Genomic DNA, 22,298 nt, shown 5'->3' with positions numbered 1-22,298 from the left:
TCGGCCCTTGTTTGCTTAACAAAATAACCCAATTTGTTAAAGCTCGCTTAAGCAGAATTGACATTATACTTTTAGAGCAAAGACAGCTAGCTTGAAAAGACAACAACGTCAGCATTTATTGGCTAACAAGTTTAACTTGCTCGCACATTCTACTAACAAGTTGTTCCAGTTCTTTGTTGTTGTTATGTTTATGCAGTTTGTATAAGCTGAAAGTTTTATTAGTCATATAGAGGGGGGAAATGTAGTTAGCAAAATCGCACGGAAGATCACGCAATGTACGAGGAGAATAGGGTCCTCCTCCTTTCCATGCTGCTGCCCCGTAACCCTGCTGTCTATCCCCTTCCGAGAGTCACGTGGACGCACTGAGGTTACTTAAGCAGGTGCCCGTGGGAAATAAATCGCATTCCACCGTTCATCATATTGGTGTCATGCGTGGTTTGTCCGGCCAGTTTGTAAGTTTGCCGTGGCCCCCGATTTACCAGGTCGCCAGCCCCACACCAGAGGCAACACTCATACCTATGCTCCTTTCTTCAAATTTACAGCAACACAATGTTTGTCTATGGAGTCTGGGTAGGATTACTTGTGACAGCACAGAAAAAAGGATCACTGACCATAGTCTGTCTTACACCTGCCACACTGTTTTCATTTAGCAGTCGTGCCTGTACTTTGCACGTGCCTCTTATGCCTTCAAGTAGCTGATGGTGATTTTGATCATTTTCCCTTTCCTCATGCACCTCCGCTAGGGAATTCTGCTGATCTACTCAAAGGCATTGTTTCCCTCTCTGGTTGTAGTCTCCCTTTTGTTTTCTTGCTCTGAGCATCTTGAAGTTGCATGTAGAGATAATGTATAATGGCTTGGTGATTTTAGCAGTTCTTTAGTGTTCTTTCTTTCTTTCTTATTTGTGACATTGCTTCTTGTGCTGTCATTCACATGTTCCTAGTTATACATAGTTCACATAATTCTTAAAGGTTTTAGTCACAAGTCTTTGAAAAAAAGTGCATTTTACCTCTTAGAAAATCTAGATGTGAACAATATTGACAATTTATCTCAGTGCAGTTGTTGTTGTGCTAGTTTATCTGGATTTTTTTAATCATGTGAAATGATTTCCTGTGCAGCTTAATGAAAGTTTTGAGACAGGTACAGCATGGGATGTGTATGAGAGCAAAGATCAGTGAATTTCAGGTTTTTTTATGATGGACAAAAAAAGGATGCCTCTCAAAACCTTTCTTGTTGCTTTGTTTCATTCAGCAGCTTCAAACATGGCTATCCATGGCCTAAAAGACAGTGATTATATTATCTTACTCTATCTAGATTGAAGAGGATATAATAAAATTATGAACAAGAATTCAAAGGTTGACTAGACACTAATAGTTCATTTTGCATGACATTTTTAGTCATAAATTAATAACTATTACTGTGGAGAGTAATTTAGAGAAGTATAGCATTTTGTAAGCCAAGCTACATGGAAGATCAGTTATCTTCCACAAACAGAATGAAAATTTCATTGTTAAAAACCTCAGTTTCATTGGCAGGATTCAAAAGCTTTTCCCGTGCTCCCCATTGTGATAAAAATAGGGTAAAAATTCGTGTATAAAATAATAATTCGATGTATAATGAAACAAAGCTAAAGTAAAATTGTAAATTCCAGTAGAAGGGTAACCGTTCTCTCTCAGCCTGCTAATCTCAGTTGCAAAAGACAGGACGAAGATCATCAACTTAGACAAAAGACACTGGCCAACCCTGATAAGAATCACTTCCTCGCCAAGGCAAGGAGAAATTCCTTCCTGACGACGATGCCAATTTCATCAGCCTTCTGGTGCCACAAGCGGAATGAAATCAACATAAGACGGACTTTTGGAATTGACATAAGAAAGGAGCCTTCCTGGAATGAGACAACTAGACTTGATGAGATCCGGGAGGGCCATTGAAAAGAAATACGGACTATTCAACCCACCTTGGACACCTGAACTGCCTAAGGGCAGAAAATTCCTATAAAACGGTGGACTGAAAACTGCACTGGCGTGGACTAGGGCGTCTGGTACATCGGTGCGGACCTCTATCCACCCAGCGCGCGCTGACAATTTCCTATTATTGTGGTTTTTCTCTTTTTCAGGTGCTCGATATTCTGTTATTAATAAATTGTCATTTATTAACCTGAAATTTGCCTTTGCATTTATAACAGATTTGGTGCCGTGACTCGGATTCGGAGGAAGCTGCGGGGACCTGCGATCCAGGAGGGTACCCCCGCCGATTTCGGCGGCCTGGTGAGTGAGGAGACCCCCGCAGCTCCACCCGAACCTCCGAACCAAATTTAGGAGCGAGAAAAACCACAAAAATAGGACAGGGGAAAGAACGGATCCGGGGGCAAAGAGTGCTCGGGAAGGCAAAGGGCCTTCGGAAAAGCCGTGGCTTGCAATTGCTCGTAAAACGTCTAAGTGCACGAAGACATCCACGCAGGAAAAGGAGCTGTAAGTACTGCTGGTTGAGTGGGTGATCGGGCGAGTGTGTGAGACGTGATCTGATCACGAAGCGAGTGTGGACTTCAAGGTCGCATTTCCATTTTTCCCGCGAGGGGAACGGTCGGCCGCGAAGGAAGCGATTTCGTGTGAAACTCTCTTGCATTGCTCGTCAAAACCGGGACGAGGGAAGTCTCGGGGACCGATCACGGAGTGGGCAAAAAGGGGAAGGGTACGTCCTGTTGAGCTCGGGAATTGGTAAACCCTTTTTGCCAGCGGACCAAGGTAAGGGTCCAAAGAAAATCCGAAAGGATTGAGAGCCGATCAGGAACCCTCGGCACAGCTCGCTGGAGGGGGAGTGATCGAAAAAGCCCCATCCCCTGAGAAACAACCAAAGACACAACGCACAGGCAGAAAAGTCGACTTGCAGGGAATTTCGAAGATTTGGTAAGGAAATTCGCGAAACATGGGACAGAGAAAGAGTAAGCCCCAGAAAAAGACCTCAGAAAACCCCACCTCTGGTAAGGGAAAGGGAACCATGAAAATCCCTCGAAATAGTCCCTTGGGGTGGATGTTGGAGCATTGGGGAGATTGTCCACAGAGGAAAGAGAAATCTAAGGAAAGAATGATTTACTATTGCATGGATGTGTGGGGTGGAGAGAAATTGGGAGATCACTTCACGTGGCCGGTAATGGGATCATTTGAAAGCTGGACATGTAGTAAGTTAAATCGCTATGTGAAAAACAAGAGCCCCTCGGACCCCGAGGAGAGGGAATACGCCCGGCTTTGGCTAAACACCCGAGCTGGTTTGTTCCCGATAAAACAGAAAGGGCGGCCCGGAACCGGGACCGAGCCCTGGGAGCCCCTAGATCACCTCCCACCTCCCTACATTGGGCTGAATTCCCCACCCTCTCCAGAGCAAGTGGTGCCCACAGCTCCCTCCGATCCTCCAAACCAGCTGTTGGGGGCACAGGCATCTCAGGTGGGGAGTCATGCCTCCCCTCCATTGTCCCCACTGGCAGCTCCCTCACTGCCACCCCCGCTCCTGCCTCTCCCGTCTGGCCTGGGTCCATCGACGGCGCCCCCGCCGATAGATGCCATGACCGCGGGAGCCCCCTCTGAGATCCCGTCTGCGCCAGCTTGGGGGCACTCTCGGTCACCTTTTCCGCCACAACCAGGGTTGCTCCACGCGGAGGAGAGACCCCCCTCTGCTGCACAGGCGGCAGTCCCGCCCCCGCAGTCCGGGAGAGGGAGACAACCCACTGCTACCAGTTCTCCCCCTGCTAGCAGAACCCGATTGAAAGCAAGGAGGATGAGTGATGAATGGGGAGAGAATGAGAATGTGGGACACAGTTTACTTCCATTAAGGGAAGTACCAACGGCCCCAGGGGTCATTGGATTTGTGAATGTGCCTCTCAACACGGGAGACGTAAGAGCGTTCAAAAAGGAAATGGGGCGATTGTTGGATGATCCTTTTGGTGTGGCGGACAGGTTGGATGAGTTCCTAGGGAGCAGCATTTATACATATGAGGACCTGATGGCAATCCTGAGGTCTTTATTCAACAGTGAGGAAAGAGAGATGATAAAACAGGCGGGTATCAGAGACTGGGACCGGAGGAACCCACAGGGGACACCTGGGGATCAAAAGTGGCCCAGCTCTAGCCCAAACTGGAATGCACAAACAGAGGACGGGAGAAGGAGCATGGTAGATCTAAGGAACATCATAATTCAGGGCATCCGGGAAGCTGTCCCAAGGGGTCAGAACATTAGCAAGGTTTTCAATGAATGTCAAGGGAAAGAAGAGTCCCTCTCTGAATGGATCGAGCGATTAAGGCGAAGTCTACAGATATATTCTGGGACGGACCCTAATTCCCCTGTGGGGGAAGTTCTGCTCAAAACTCAGTTTGTGGCAAAGTCATGGGAGGACATTCGGAGAAAATTGGAAAAGATAGAGGGTTGGCAGGACAAAAGCTTGCAGGAATTGTTGCGGGAAGCCCAGAAAATATACATGAGGAGGGAGGATGAAAAACAGAAAGTACAAGCTAAGGTTTTGGTAGCTGCGGTGAAGGAGGTCCAGAGACAGGAACAGGCTTCGGGGAAATATAAAACCTTACCCCGAAAGTCTCAAGGCCCCCGAAAAGCAGCCCCAGACACGAGAAGGGAACTGCCCGAGTGCTACTATTGCAAAAGGGTAGGACACCTTCGGAGGGACTGCAAAAAGAGAATGAAAGATGAAAAAGTATTTCAGGAAGATTAGGGGTGTCAGGGGCTCTTCACCTTGGGGACCAGGACATCTAACGAGCCCCTGGTAAAACTAAAAGTAGGTCCCCAGCGTCAAGAAACCATTTTTCTGGTGGATACCGGGGCAGAAAGGAGCACTTTACAAAATCTACCAATAGGGTGCACGGTCGGTAAGGAGAAAGTTGTGGTGGTGGGTGCAAAAGGGGATCCCTTTAGAGTACCTGTGATAGAAAGCGTGGAGATTGAATCAGAAAACAAAGTCTGCCTAGGGAATTTGTTGTTGGTAGAGGAAGCTGATTACAACTTGCTAGGGAGAGATATGATCATCGCTCTGGGAATTAGCATAGTTGTAAGAAGTTCCGATCTTGTGGTGAAAATGTTTAAACTCACTGAGAAGGATGAGGCAGACATCAATCCAGAGGTATGGCACTCTAAAGGGGAGGTGGGGAAGCTAGAAATAGACCCTATTCATATTATAATTGAGAACCCCGAGGACCCTATACGGGTCAAACAGTATCCCATTCCCCTGGAAGGGAAAAAGGGATTGAAGCAGGTTATCGATGACCTCTTGAGGGGAGGAACAATAGAGCCATGCATGTCCCCCCATAACACCCCTATACTGGCTGTGAAAAAGGCAGATGGAAGCTATCGGTTAGTTCAGGATTTGAGGGCAGTGAATGCCCGAACCAGGACCAGGTTTCCGGTAGTGGCCAATCCGTATACTTTGTTGAATCGGCTCACGCCTGAGGATGTGTGGTATAGTGTGATTGACCTGAAGGATGCATTTTGGACTTGCCCTTTGGATGAGAAAAGCAGGGATTACTTTGCCTTTCAATGGGAGGACCCCGATACCAACAGAAAACAGCAGTTGAGATGGACGGTGCTTCCGCAAGGATTTGTAGAATCCCCTAATCTATTCGGGCAGGCCCTGGAGCACCTTTTGACTCAGTTTACCCCAAAGGCAGGGACGAAATTGTTGCAGTATGTGGATGATCTGCTAATAGCAGGATCTTCAGAGGAGCGGGTGAGGGAATGTACAGTGGAATTGTTAAACTTTATTGGAGCTAAGGGTCTGAAAGTTTCAAAATCCAAACTGCAGTTCATGGAGCCCGAAGTGAAGTACCTGGGGCATTGGCTGTCCCAAGGGAAAAAGAAATTGGACCCTGAGAGAGTCGCGGGAATTATAGCATTGCCCGCGCCAAAAACTAAAAGGCAAATACGCCAATTATTAGGGCTCCTGGGATACTGCAGGCAGTGGATTGAGGGTTTCAGTGAAAAGGTAAAATTTCTGTATGAAAGATTAAACACCGACAGGGTGAAGTGGACCGAACAGGATGAATTAGATTTTCAAAAATTAAAAGAGGTTCTCATGACAGCCCCAGTACTGACCCTCCCAGATGTGAACAAAGAATTCCAGTTGTTTGTAGATGTTAGTGGGCAAACTGCACAGGGAGTCCTGACTCAGGAATGGGCCAGCAAAAAGAAACCCATAGGATTTTTGTCAAAAATCCTGGATCCTGTGAGTCGAGGTTGGCCTACGTGTTTGCAGGCTATAGTTGCAGTGGCACTCCTGGTGGAAGAGGCGAGAAAGATTACCTTCGGAGCCTCTCTGGTAGTTTACACCCCTCACAATGTGAGAAACATTCTGCAACAAAAAGCGGAAAAGTGGCTGACTGATTCCAGGCTTCTGAAATATGAAGCCATCCTAATCAGCTCCCCAGGATTGGAGTTGAAAACCACCTCGGCACAAAACCCTGCACAGTTCATGTTTGGAGACCTTTCTGAGGAACTGTTGCATGATTGTGCTGAGATCGTGGAACTTCAGACAAAAGTAAGATCAGATTTGGAGGATCAGGAATTGGAGGGGGGAGAGAAATGGTTTGTGGATGGGTCGGCAAGAGTAGTCGAGGGGAAAAGAAAATCAGGATACGCAGTGGTGGATGGCAGAACAGGAAGAGTGGTGGAATCGGGTCCCCTAAGACCCGAATGGTCGGCCCAGGCTTGTGAGCTTTATGCTCTCCTGAGAGCTCTAAAAGGGTTAAAGGGAAAGAAGGGGACCATATTCACTGATTCTCGGTATGCGTTTGGGGTGGTTCACACTTTTGGGAAAATTTGGGAAGAAAGGGGCTTGATAAACACAAAAGGGAAAGGTTTGGTCCACGGCGAAATGATTCGACAAATCTTGGAGGCAATCAGGGAACCAAAAGAGATTGCGGTAGTGCATGTGAAAGGGCATCAGATCGGATTGCAATTTCAGACACGTGGGAATAACCTGGCTGACCAAGAGGCAAAAAGGGCAGCATTACTCACAGTAAGAATCCCCGAGGTGATTGGGGAGGAAAACTCCGGAATCCAAATATGTCCCTCTGAAAGGGACATTGAAGGATTTAAGGAGATGGGAGGGGCATTGGAGATGGGAAAATGGAAATTGCCGGATGGAAGGGAATTGGTCCCGAAAGGTGTGGCCAGAGGGATCCTGAGACGCCTGCACGAACAGACCCACTGGGGAACACGGGCATTGGCTGACCAGTTTCTGAAATTCTTTGGGTGCAAGGGGATCTTTGAGTTGGCAAAACAAGAGGTACAGGGGTGCGTGACTTGCCAGAAAGTGAATCGATCCAGATCCAGACAAGCGGCTTGGGGAGGTCGTCCTCTTTCATACCGGCCGTTTGAAAGGATCCAGGTGGATTTCACTGAATTACCAAAGGTCGGGAGATATAGGTACTTATTGGTTATTGTGGACAAATTGGCACATTGGGTAGAGGCGTACCCAAGGGCAAAAGCCACGGATCAAACGGTTTCCAAAGTATTATTAGAGGAAATAGTCCCCAGGTACGGAATCGTGGATTGCATAGATTCAGATCAAGGGACTCATTTTACCTCGAAAATCATAAAACAATTAACCGAGGCCTTGGGAATCAGATGGCAATATCACACCCCCTGGCACCCTCAAAGTTCAGGGCAAGTAGAAAGAATGAATCAGACCTTAAAAACTCAGTTGGCAAAACTCATGCTGGAAACTAAGATGTGTTGGGTAAAATGCCTTCCCCTTGCTTTGTTGAACATAAGAACCATGCCTCATTCTGATACGGGACTGTCCCCCTTTGAAATGTTGTATGGGATGCCATACAAACACGGAATGCCTGTGGGACATCCCCGAGTCGAGGATGTGCAGTTACAACCTTATCTCATCACTGTGAACAAAAATTTACAGGAGCTCAGAAGGCGTGGACTCATCCCCCAAAGTGCCCCTCTCGGATTTGCGATTCATCAGATTCGGCCCGGAGATAAAGTGTTAATCAGGACTTGGAAAGAGATTCCTCTCGCCCCGCAGTGGGAAGGACCGTTCCTGGTACTACTCACAACTGACACCACAGTTCGAACCGCTGAGAAGGGCTGGACTCATTCCTCAAGGGTGAAAAAGATCGAGGACCCAAAAGCCTCGGACTGGAAGGTCACCACTCCTCCTGGAGAGCTCAAAATCAAACTCAGGCGTCAACCTAGATGACCGACCAGATAAGTTGTAATACCCCAGGTTGTGAGTGCTTTCCTTTCATTCACTTTGAATGCGTGTACTGTAAACAGGTTTGGGTCACCCATTGTTGGAGAGGGAGTCGACCTAAAGGTTTGTGCACTAACTGTCTAATCGAGGAGCAGGTTAACACAGACCGCCTCTTAGTACTTGCCACTCGGGCCGGACTTTTGGAATTAGATTCTCCTGAGTGGTATCAGATTTTCAAAAAGGGAATAAAGGGAAAATTGGACGCTAAAGCAGAACCCTTAGCAATTGAGTGCCGGAGGACCATCAAGGTACCTTGCCGAGGAGATACAATCAAATTATCCCGGTGGGCAACCTATAAGAGAAGGTTTGCCATCAGGACCACACGGGCCCCTGAAGCAAACCCTTGCTGTCGAGAAGATGGTTTACCCCGCCGTATGTTCCCATACGGGCGATGGGCAAGGCAGAGGGGTTTTTCGGTGGGGAATCCTGACGGTCCTGAGCCTAGCCGTGTGCTGGGCCAAGGGGGCCCTTCCAGGGGCGCTCCTGGGGGAGAATCCTCCCGCGAAGTGTGAATGGTGCTTAACAGCACCAGAAACCGGGCCAATAATGGATTGTCCTCTAAAAAGGCAGTTGGGTGATTGTTGGGCTAATGGCACTCGATTTCACCTTTGTGAATTGGAAGGAAGGGTCCGGTGCCAACGCTCAGGGGCAAGTCCTAAGGGCGGGCTGTTCAGGGATCCTGCTCACTCACTCGTTAGACGAAGGCGGGAACTCGAAACTCCTTACCCGGTACCAACATGTCAACAATGTAACAAAACTGTATGGATGGGAGGAAAAAGGCAATCTACCTTCCTTGCCTACTATAAGGTGAATCCCCTGTGCTACGACAAAGCAAAACTAAAAATATGTAATATGGGTGGAAAATTGTATTGGGAAGGGAGGAATCTCAAACATGAGGAAACGGGTTTCTTGGACTCAGAACCCATCATTTTCGAGTTATTGCCTCCAGGAGATAAGCGTGTGTGTTTGCAGTTTGACCAACTTTTTTGTTTTTCAAGGGACGAGGAAGGGATGGACCCTGAAAGTAAAATGAAACAGGTAACATTGGAACTCAGGAAAAAGGAAGCTGAGGCCAGAAAGAGGAGAATTGAGCAGGAAAGGTTGAAATCGCTCAGTGAACAGTACGAGCAATTGGAAAGGCAATACGGGGATGGGGGATTTCCGGCCCCTAACCAAAACCTCTTTGTAGAACTAATGCAGGAGATAGCCACTGAATTGGGGCTGACGGATTGCTGGATTTGTGGGGGATTAAAGTCAGCCGAAAGGTGGCCCTGGAAAGGAGAAGGATTAGCCCCGGAACAACTTCTAAAATGGGAAAGCTCTAAAATGTCAAAAATAGTAAAGAGACCGGAGGGATGGATTTTGGAAAAAAGGATAGTGGGAACTATCTGCATCAGCCGGGAGGGGAAGGAGTTCACCGACCTGGTGGGTTATACCCCTTGCATAAATACCCTAACGGTGAATGACAAAACACGGGTCTGGCAACCTGAACCACCCTCCGGATATTGGAGCCAAATTCGAGAAAAAGATTGTGAGTGGTTTGAGACTATGGGACTTTGTTGGCACAAAAGTCCCGGGGCTAATCCATTTCAGGCACTAGTGGGACTGAGAGAGTACTGGGACGAGCCGGGTAGAACCAATATAGGTTGGAAAGCTCCAGATGGGATATATTGGATTTGTGGAAAGAAGGCCTATAGCGAACTTCCCCGGAAATGGAAGGGGTCCTGTACCCTAGGAATGATAAGACCCTTCTTTTTCACCTTGCCCAGAGCCGAAAGCAATTTGTTAGGAGCTCCTCTGTTCGAAACATTAAACCGACAGAGAAGGGAGATAAGACGGGTGCTACCCATAGCCGGAGGCAACCAGAAATGGGGGGAGGAGGAGTGGCCCGCTGAAAGAATCATTGAGTATTATGGGCCGGCCACCTGGGCGAACGATGGCAGTTGGGGATATCGAACACCCATTTACCTCCTGAATAGGTTGATTCGGTTGCAAGCAGTGGTAGAAGTGGTTTCTAACCACACCTCAGAGGCCTTGGAACTCCTGGCAAAGCAGCATTCACAAATGAGGGCTTTTGTGTATCAAAATCGGCTTGCCCTGGACTACCTGCTAGCAGAGGAAGGAGGGGTCTGCGGCAGATTCAATGAATCAGAATGCTGCATCGAAATTGATGACTATGGGGAGACTATCAAAGGGTTAGCACAGGAAATAAAAAAGGTGGCACATGTGCCAGTCCAGAAGTGGAATTCAATTCTTCAGGCTTCATGGTGGGACCAGCTGTTCGGACAGGGGGAATGGTGGAAGAAGGTAATATTCTTTATAACGTGCTCCATTGCAGGCATTGTCTTCCTCCCGTGTCTGATCCCTTGTTTCATTCGACTGATACATTCAGTCGTCCAAGGGATGCAAATAGCATCCCTTCCCATGGATCCAGAGGCAGCACAAGGGAAAACTGTGTCCAAAATAATGAAACTTGAGGAAGAAAAAGGTAAAAGAAGGGCTGCAGAGGCCCTAAAGGAATTCGAAGAGGAGCGGAAGCTCCAACAAGGTGATGAATCCTCCCAGGAGGACTGGGAAGAATGTGACTTTTTAAACTAAAACTGAGGTCAATAAAGGGAGAAAAGCGAATTTTTAATTTGATGAATTATTAGGTGGGGGACTGTGATAAAAATAGGGTAAAAATTCGTGTATAAAATAATAATTCGATGTATAATGAAACAAAGCTAAAGTAAAATTGTAAATTCCAGTAGAAGGGTAACCGTTCTCTCTCAGCCTGCTAATCTCAGTTGCAAAAGACAGGACGAAGATCATCAACTTAGACAAAAGACACTGGCCAACCCTGATAAGAATCACTTCCTCGCCAAGGCAAGGAGAAATTCCTTCCTGACGATGCCAATTTCATCAACCTTCTGGTGCCACAAGCGGAATGAAATCAACATAAGACGGACTTTTGGAATTGACATAAGAAAGGAGCCTTCCCGGAATGAGACAACTAGACTTGATGAGATCCGGGAGGGCCATCGAAAAGAAATACGGACTATTCAACCCACCTTGGACACCTGAACTGCCTAAGGGCAGAAAATTCCTATAAAACGGTGGACTGAAAACTGCACTGGCGTGGACTAGGGCGTCTGGTACATCGGTGCGGACCTCTATCCACCCAGCGCGCGCTGACAATTTCCTATTATTGTGGTTTTTCTCTTTTTCAGGTGCTCGATATTCTGTTATTAATAAATTGTCATTTATTAACCTGAAATTTGCCTTTACATTTATAACACCATGAAGGACTACAGGGTGAGGGAAGAGTGTGTGGAAAACTGCCCAGAGGAAAAGGACATGGGGTGCTGCTTACAGCTGAACAAGAGCCTGTGTGGGTACCGGAGCATGTCCAGAGAATGGAGCTGGAGAAGGGTCCAGAGGGCAACTCCAATGAGGAGTGTCTGAAGAATCTGAGGGTGTTTAGCCTGAGGCAAAGGAGGCTCAGGGGAAACTTTCTCATCTTGCCAATTCCCTACAAGGAGAGTGTATCCAGATGGGTTGGGCAACTAGTGACAGGGTTAAAGGACACAGCATCTAGGTGTGCCAGGAGAGGTTCAGGTTGGACATGAGGAGAATTTCTTCATGAAAGGAGTTGTTAAACTTTTAAATGGACTTAATCATTGCCCAAGGCATTGCCATGGTCTAGTTGACAAAGGCCCATTTTCAGTCATCCAAAGGAGTTGTGAGTCTGCTTGGTCCTTTCCATGCTTTCTAAAATATTGGGTCTTCAAAGATGACCAGTGACTGCACACGAGTTTGTCAAACTCTTATGACTTTCAGATGATAAGTAGCAAAGGAATGATGAAATGTGGAAAACATCTCAAACAAAAGCATTGTACAAGAGTACTGACCTACAACCTAAGCAGCAATTTAGCTCAGACTGAGCAATGCTTTACATTTTGCATCACAAGATGTTGATTGTATATCTGCCTGCCTAATCATCAGTGCAGCTATCAGATCTCCCTTGTCCACATTTTCTAGGGCATTACCATCTGTATAAATGGGGAATAAAAACAATTTTGCTTTTTCTGGAAGCATACAAAAATCACACCACAACCAAGGCTGGGTGGTTGAGTTTCAGGATCTGTGCAAACACCAGTTTATGTAGATGCATTTGAGGGCCTGACATAGCTAAACATAAAAGTAATTTGTATTTCATTTTTAAACCCCTGTCTACTTGGGACAACCATTCCATGATGGTTTAAAAAACTATCTCTGACCTTTGTGGAAGAAGTGCATGTAATGTCCTCTTTCTCACTGGGTCTGTTTGTAAAGTCAGAATAGCATTCCAAATTGAAAATAGCATAAGAAAAGTGAGAGTTTCATTCCAAGGGCTCGTGTCCCTTTTTTTTTTTTTTTTTTTTTTTTTTTTTTTTTTTTTTGAGTGCTAAGCAAGGTCAGTTGTTACCACTTGTTTCGCAAAGATAAAGAGGATCCTTTCTAAACTACAAAGGCAATTACAAAATAATGACTGCTTTAGAAACCTTCCTGCCCTCCACAAGAGGCAGAAGAATTGATTCCTCTGCTTGCAATATTCAGTGTGAATATTAAATTAAACAGAGAAAAGAACAGAGTCCTGTCCATGGAAAGGAGCAACCCTTGGCAGTGGTACAGGCTGAGGATTCACACAACAGGAAGGAATATCTCTGTGGAAGGCCCTGGGATGATGGTAAGCCAAGCAGAAGCCTGCAGTGTGTTCTGGCAGCAATAAAGGCCAAGAGCATCCTGAGCTCTATTAACAGTAGCACAGTCAGCAGACTGAGGGAAGTGTTCCTCTTTACTGTGCACTCATTAGATGGTATGGAGACCACATTGCCCTGCTTTGGGCCATCTGACACAAGAAACACATAGACAGATCATCTGGCTTAGCAGAAGGTAGCCAAGCTGGTCATGCTGGAGTGTTCTCCCTGGGAGAAGAGGCTCAGGGGTCTGAGCTTGTTCAGCCTGGAGAAAGACTCAGTAGCCTTTCTGTACCTACAAGGAAGTTGTTAAGAAGATAGAACTGGCTTTTCACATCAGTATGTGGTAGGAAAATGTCTCACAATGGGCTTAAACTGAAACAAAAGGGTTTCAGTCTGGGTACAAGCAAACTTCTTAAACATGAGGACAAGCAAGCAGTGGAATAGGTTGTCCAGAGAGATTTTGCAGTTTTTATCCTTTGAGGATTTGGGGACTAGACTAGATAAACCCTCAGAAACCTTGCCTGAGCTCAGAGCTGACCTAGCTGATCCAGACGTTGAACTATAGACCTCCTAGAATCCTTTTCAGTCTGAATTATGTAGAATTTTTCCAAAATATCCAGTGAATTAATACCCTTGCTTATCCAGTTCTGGCAAGTTGTGTTTATTTCAATTGGGAAAATATTTCCCTTTATGTCATTTAAACTTATTATGGAATAAGTTTATTATAATAAACTTATAATGGAATGTTCCAAGATTTATAAATTTTTATTACTCTGCCAACTTTACTCCTTCACTGAAGTAGCAAATGTGAAAGGAAATAGACTGGTTATCCCACACCTCAGCACATTTTAACACTGTGAAATAGGAGCAGTTCTACAGAGGATGCAGATGGTGGTAAGGATCGGACATACTTCCACACTGATTTCAAGGATTTTAATTTACATCGGGGTTAGTATGACCCTATGGGCTGAATGTCCTTAATTTGACATAGATGAGCTTCTGGTACAGTTTGATCTAAAAGTTATACTGTTTGTGTGCTCAAAGACTACACCACAATGTGAACAGAAATGTTAGAAGCTGGGATGATCAGGTGGTTCCTTCCAAAAGTACACTCTTGACCCAAACAAATATATTAATATGGATGTACTCAAAGTTATTATGCTTTGAACATCCACTTTAGCAAATAATAAAACAGATTGATTGATGTTATACTTCATAAATACTTTGTCAGAAACTGGCATTTCAAATAGAAAACAATCAAGTAATATTGGTACTGTGAATGTTCATACTCAAATGCTTAGAGGTTCTAGCGGATCATATTAGTGAGGTACAGCAATCACTTCTTAAAGGAACATGGTCCAGTAGTAACTACTAAGCACAGTCATATTTCTTGCATCCTTATTTTAGATTCTTAGTATAACTCACAAAAATCAGAACTCTTAGGATTAGTGATTTGGATTTTATTTGAACGATGAGTATTCCTGTTCTGAAAGCATCTTTGCTGAAGGCAAAGCTTTTAATATATTTAAATTTACCTTCCAAGCACAGAAGAAAATTATTCTCTGGAGAAAATGAAGATGTCTGAAATACATTTATGCATGATGAAATAAACATAAAGGACCTACTGCAGCATGTTAGAGCTCCTGATGATGTGCATCTATTCTGAGGTAATTTGGGCTGCTGAAAGTATTGATGACATGATGTGAAGCAACACAGGATTCTGATATCAGTGGATTTACACTATCTAAAGATCAGGCCCAGATGGTAGCTGATTGTGAATGTCTTTAAGAGACATGATGCTAGACATGGATAAGAGGTCAATAGCCTATGAAACTGCATTTCATTTATATAATGATCATAGTGGCCATACAGTGAGCCTGTGGCTTTGCCTGGCTGCAGCATCAGCTAAAGGGCTTCCTTCCTTTGTTTCTTGCTTGTGCTTCATTTGGCTCCTCTGCTGTGCTGACATAACTGTGGTAGGAAGCATGTTTGGGGACAAATAGTTTTGAAAATGAAGAAGGAAATAGTGTGATTTTCCCCTGCCTTTGAAGGATCAGTGTTTGATCTGACATTTGCAACAGAGCTGCCCAGTGACTCTGCTGCTGTCCACCAGTTGGAGAGTGTGCTGTGCCCCAGCTGTGGTGAGAGGAAGGGATGGAACCAGTAACTCCACTGAACCATTGCCAGTATCGAAACTCACCTTCAGATCTGCTTGTGATTTCTTCCCCTTATCATCCATATTTTAATAAATAATTGCTTCCACTAGCAGCATATACTTATGAGCACACATAAACAGTTTGGTGTTTTACCAAGGCATTTAAATGTACCAGATCCTGAAACCTGTAGCCAGGGAAAATTATTTTAAAGGAAATTCTGCTTGAATTAGAATGATTCTGCCGTTTTTGACATGCATTCCCACTGACATATGTCAAACAAAATATTTATTCAAAAAGTTGATAGCACACTGTGGTTTGTGTGGGGTTTCTTTCAACTAATTGGTCTCTTCCTCTAGTCATGTGATTATTCTTTTCCATTCAGCTGTCCAAAATATTTTTGTTTCTGTTATCTGATGAACACCATTTATTAAAGAGGTGCTGGTAGTACAGGTGTATACCTGAGAGAAGGAACATGAGTTTGTACTGGTAGCTATCCTTATCATACTTTATATCACAAGGATGAATTTCATGTTTTCCTTGTTTCGTGTGACTCATTGTCTTGGAGTCTAAATAATTTAGTTATGTGCTGAAACTTCCTTTCCATTAAAGTATTGGGACAAACAATGTAATTGATTTTAAGCTAGATGTGTTTCTGAACAGAGCTATGTGGCCTGGTTGCTTTCCAGAGCATGAGATTAGGTCTGATTACCAGAGAAATTTTTTGTTCTATGAAATCAAAAGGGAACCTTGCAGACCCTTCATGCACCCAGCAGCAGAGAGACAGTGCTATGGGCTCTGCAGCCATTAGTCAGCTCTTCCTATGCACAGTTCAATGGCAGATAGAGGCATTAATGTTAATTTCATTAATATAATTTTTAATATAATTTCTGTTTCTGGAAGTCCCAGCTTCATCAGAAAACTAAATGTCACTTTCCTAAACTGTGTGAGGTGTATATATAAATACACTTTTATATATGTATATATATATATATATATATGTAAATCCATATAATACAAAGTGCTGGATAGATGTTTGCAGTGGCTCTTGTGTCAGCCCTTTAGCATATTTGAATTTACTTGTGTTCCCAGATTGATATGCTAAAGATGAATGACACTTACTCAAAATCAAGGAATCCCTTACAATGGAATTGAGATGTAAATGGTTTAGACTCTTCTGTGTCATGTTTGAATAAACTGTGACCTTAAGTATTCATGAAAGTTGGTGAGCTCTATTCTGACAGTCTGCTCACTTTCTACTCTATTGTGCATGGTCCTTGTCTGTGCAATTGTGAAGGCCTAGAAATAAAACACACTTTCAAGATAATATAAAAGCTGGTCTTTATTGGATGCCTCATGGGGTAGATATGAAAAAAACACTTAAAATTCTCCCCCCTTCCCCCCAGAATGGGGTGAATACAGTTATATAAATTCAGCAAATTAGCATAACTGACAAAAATTCTCAATTAGAGACATAAGTGGTGAGATAGTTCCACCCTGGTTCAACCTTTTTCTAAATCCTCCCCCCTCAGATAGAACTAAACTTTGTTTATAAAAATGCATCTTGGAGAGTTGTTTTTGACCTTGGCTCCCAGAAAAAAACAAGATAGGAGCCTTAGACCTCCAGCTTGGAGCCTCTGGAATGTGCTTTGTCATTCTGCCTGTCAGGGTAGGGAAAAGTACTGGGGTTAGCTAGAAACTATATAACTGTACAGCAATAAAGCCAGAATATATATATATATATATATATATATATATATATATATATATATATATATGAAGGAAGTATAAAAGCAAAAATTAATCTGGCATCGGGCCAATAATATGTCCATGATGCCTTTGGAAACACCAGATTCAAGTGGTGTTCAGGTTGCAGGAGCTGCCAGGGATGATGTGGCCATTAGAATTAGTGCATAAACAGAGAGGTCATTCAGATTGGCATCTCCCAATCAAATAATGTGGAAAGAGTAGTTATTGGACTATATGTACATGAATATTTTGTTTAAAATTGCAGGAACATTTGGAAATGATTCCTCTGAAATTATTACATTAGATTGTAGACTCTTGCTTCAATGAGTTCAGATTTTGTTGAATGCAGGTTGTCTATTAGTGAGGTATTTCCTTAGGCCTAACCAACAACAGTGTCAGTGACAAATTCTGTCTTTGTATGAATGGTATGACAGGATTTAGACACTTTCTCAAGAATAATTGTTTCAAATGTTTGGAGAAGAGTGAATGCAGATTGACTTCCTCTTTTGCTTTTATACTTGAACTTCTCACATTAGTAGGAAGTCGAGATATTAATTTGTGATGCATGCAGTTAATTCTATACTAATTGCTCAAATACTGGCAGGATGCACATGGCTTTTCCCCAGCGGTCATGTTCTTTGCTTTGGAAATGAATGTTTGTTCTTATTTCATCATGTGCTGTTCAATGGAAAGGACTAAGTCTGTGCAGTAGAAGGCAGAGGGGAAAGTTGACTTTTTATTGTTTTGAGGATGGCTAGAAAGTATGGAATTTTGTATAACATGATAATGTCATACCCAAACCAATCTAGCTAAAATAAATAACCCAATGAATTTATTTGCCTTCTTTAGGATTTCAGTTTTATCTATTTGTCATATTTATTTTCCTCTGTCATGTTCTTGGGAAAAAAGATAGGTTTTTGCATGTTAGTATTTTCTTTTTTTCTTTTTGTCCTCAGAGTCCTTTTGAAAATTTTGGTGCTACTTCATTTGTTCTTGTGAAAAGCTGTATTTTAAATGCATGATAGGATGATTTCATCTTTTCTTCACCTCTTTTCAAACCAGCAGAATAATTTTGAGATGGAAATACTATGAGTCTGATTCCTTACATTCAAAGATCTGAAAATCATATCTTTTTTCAAATGAATGGTTCACATGTGCCTTACCATGGAAGATGTAACTCTTCAGAATATACCTACCATGCAGCTGGCATCCCACCACAAGACTGAAACTCCAAACTTCTCATACAGGAGAATTGTAAAGAATAATCTGTGTAACATTTCACAACAAAATACATATAAAGGATTAATTTTTACCACAAGTTTCCTTACTAATTTTAATACTTTGTGAAGTGGATTGTTGAATCATATAATGCATTAGATCTTTTACATAATTAATAATTTGTAGTGCCTTACTTGGGAAAATGAACACAAGTCTGATGTGATTTTGAAATGTGCTTGCATCCAAATTGTTGCTATTTCAATAATTTGTCCAGGAAGATAAAGACAGGAATGGTGGAGAGGTTATCCTTGAAGGTAGTTTAACTGAACCAATTTTGAATGGAGCTTGATTTGTAGGGTGGCTCTGCTGGCTGATTGGTTTTTTGTAGCAGTATTTTTAATGAAAATTTTCATGGGATCATCTTGTACTTTTAAGCTGGAGTAGGACCAGCTGATTACATGTCCCACTCACTGTAGACCTAGTTGTATGTTTTTAAAAAATAATAACCATTTTTACTACTATGATTGGGATTTCTGAATCCTGAAATCTTGTTAATTATGCTGGAAACCACAAACAGCTTTTGTTTTCATGCTAATTACTCAGCTCTGTGATGATCCTGATCTGAAGGTGGAGCAGATAGCACCCTGTTCTTAAGACTTCCTCAAATGGATTGAATTAAAATAAACCATGACATCCTCTGCTTGGCAGGGGTAGGGGGAGATGGAGGATGAAGGGGAGAGGTGAATGAGAGGCCTTGTAGTTCAGGAAACAAGAAATATGTGCTAGGAGCCCAGAAACCCCCATGTGCTGGGATACATCCAAAGCCCTGTGGGCAGCAGGGCAGGGAGGGGATTCCGCCCCTCTGCCCCACTCTGCTGAGACCCCACCTGCAGGGCTGCATCCAGCTCTGGGCTCCCAGCCTGGTCCTGTTGGAGTGAGCTGGGAGAAGGCATCAGAATGATCAGAGGGATGGAGCACCTCTGGTATGAGGAAAGACTGAGAAATTTACGATTGTTGAACCTGGAAAGAGAATGCTTGGGGGTGACCTAACTGCAGCCTTCTAATACCTGAAAAGAACCTACAAGAAACAGAGAGAGACTATTTCCAAGGGTCTGGAGCGGCAGGACAAGGGAGAATGGCTTCAAACTGAAAGAGGACAAGTTTAGATTGGATATTAGGAAGAATTTCTTCCCTGTGAGGCACTGGATCAAGTTACCTCAAAGAAGATGTGAACATCCTATCACTGGAACTGTCCACAACCAGGCTGGATGGAGCTCTGAGAAATCTGGTCTAGTGGAAGGTGTCCCTGCACATGGCAGGGGAGTTGACACTGGGTGATTTCTAAGGTTGCTTCCAATCCAAACCCTTCTATGATTTCATAAGTTCACCTACATGGGCAGACTTAAAGCAGGTGCTCCAGAGAAACATACAAAGTTCTCTCTTCATATTTTTAGGTCTGTGGCATGAGTGGCTTGTGACTTCCTTCATTTGCATTACCATTATTATGAAATGGGGACCACAAAAATGTGAACTACACTGTCACGTCAGTCAATAGCTTTCTGTAGGGGAAATAATTACCACAGTCTCACCCAGACTCTTCTTTCTTCTCCCAGTAAAAAAATCCTGGCTGCTCTTTGGTGGATATGAAGGCACTGGCAGATTGAGATAGTAATGTGATACCAGATTGTGGTATGAGGCTTTCTAAATAACATTACTCTCTAATTACATTTTTGTTGGCTCAGATGTTCTGCCTTTATTTCTTCAGATCTTTATGTGGTTCTATAGGCTTGTCTCAGTTTAGAGACAAGTTTAGGAGAAAAACATTCTGGAATGAGTGTTTCCTCTAAAAAAAGGGTTCCAACAATCCCTTTGTGCCAATCAGAAATGAATACTAGTGGATGAAAGTGGAAAAAACACAAACAACTGTGTATTGAGCAACACAGTGGCCACATGGCACAGGAAAAGCTAAATTGCAGAAGATCAAGAATGGGACATCACTGTATGATCAATATGATCAAAGTGAGCCATTTATTGCAAAACCATAGTCTCTTTTATACAGTTTTTAGCCTTAATCATGTTTTATGCTACTTCACAATTGGTTACTCCTTAAAAGCATGTGTTAGTTCTTTAGCTCTTATTGCTTGAATGTTCTTGCATACATAGCAGATTACGCAGTTCTTTCTTCTGGTTCTTATCCAGTTTCTCACATCCTGGAGTTGTGAGCCATCTTTTGTTCTACCTCATACGTGACTTCTCCATCTTTTGTTCTTCCTTGTACGTGACTTTTGCTGCCCTTGAAATGGTTATAGGTTCATTCTTTCAAATAAACTGGATTGTTCCTATGACCTCATGTTTGGAGGAACTCATCCTCCACAATAAATAAATAAATGCTAGATATTCAACTGTCAGACCTTACCCCCAGATGCACAAACACACACTAGAACAAAAATCCAAACTGCAAGGGAAAGGAAAAACCCAGCAGTGCTTTGCCGTGTGGTTGGGAGAAAATGGGTTTTTAGGGAAAAACAAACGAACAAATGAAAACCTAAAAGTAGATTCAAGCAGCAGTTCAGGCAATCAGATGTGAACCTGGTGAATCTCTAGCATTGGTCCCTTGTTCAAAAGATGGAGCAGTTGGACTGTCTCTTGTTAGCTCGATTTTTTCCCAAGATGCAGGGCCAAAACAGAGCAGCCCCTCACCTTTCCCACTGGTCTCTGAGCTCAAAAACCAAACCACCCAGTTCAAAAAGCCACTGAGGGATTGCTCCTGCTGCAAGCTCTCCAAGTCCATGGAAAGAAAAAAAAGCCTTCTGCCTGTGCTAACAAAAAACCCCAAGCTAGCCAAGCAAATAGAACCCAAAAAAACCATAAACTGCGCAGCACACTGAATGCCTGGGGAATGAGGCTTTGAAAAAGCCTGCTGAAGAGCTCCAAGGTCCCCCCCTCTCCCTGGACCTACCTTAAAAATACAACAACCATTTTTGGGCATAAAGCAGATGATCAGGGAATAGACTAATCATCATAAAATCAGCCCAAGACAAGGCTCTAACCCCTACTGTCTATTTTATCATGCTCCCTCACATAGAAGAGGATGTCTTATGGAATAATTAGTGTTCTACACCTGTAATTCATTTACCATTTTGCTGCATTTTTGCAACTCTGAAACTGTGTGTATCATGAGAGGAGGTATCTAGACAGGATTGCACAACTGATGTTTTTTGAAAGCCATTTAGTATGATTTCTGGATTTATATTCTGTCTCATCAAATGTATATTCACAGTGTGATGCATTCAATGAAATGACCATTTTTAGAGCTTATTAAAGAAATTTAAATCAGCATACAGCAGTAAAAAATGCGACAGTGGTCATTTTATACCAGCAGTTGCACAGAAGAGAGAACAGTCTTCTCTGTTAAAACCTGAAGTGTATCCAGAATGATGCTAAAACTACACAACAGATATTTCTGCAAATATTGAAGCAGTTAAGGTGCAAACAGCTCCTAGTATTTACTTTCCTTGGGAAAATATATCATGTTTTCTGTACAATGGAAATTTATGGTATTTAATGTTCTTAATTTGCATTTTTAGTAATATAATGGGATATATGAAGACAGATGTCATTCATGATTTCTTTTATGAGAGCTAATAATTTGGTTGAGCTTGTTGTATATTGCCTGCTTAATGTGAAACTGGAATGGACTGTATTATGTACTATAGACATAATAAAACAATCCATGAAAGAATAGTTGAATTGAGGATATAACATGCTTTGTGAAATAAAAGTGGTTTGTGCTGCTGCAACCTATATCTACTTTGCCAAATGTCGATGCAGAATTCAGGTGTTTAAAAGGAGTTCTGATGCTTTGTTAGAGCTTTGCCTGTGAATATATATGTACAACATGCATGCTTTTACATAAATCTTATATATACGTATACACATACACACATACACACACACACACATACATATATATATATATATATATATATGAAAATGAAAAACCTGTAAACCAAGTCAAGTTTAGAGTGAAGTCATGGATAAGGAACAGACTATTTTAGTCTGTTGAAATACAAAGAAAATTTGCTTAGCTGTCCACATAAAAAATATCAATGCAATATCCGCAGTTACAACTTTCCCCTGTTAATTTCCTTTTTCTGGATTAAAATTGACCATGAATAGTATCTGATTGAAAGGAAA

The sequence above is a fragment of the Zosterops lateralis genome (genome assembly GCF_965231275.1).
Source record: "Zosterops lateralis genome assembly, chromosome: 2".
Lineage (NCBI taxonomy): Eukaryota > Metazoa > Chordata > Aves > Passeriformes > Zosteropidae > Zosterops > Zosterops lateralis.
This window is presented reverse-complemented; position numbering follows the sequence as displayed.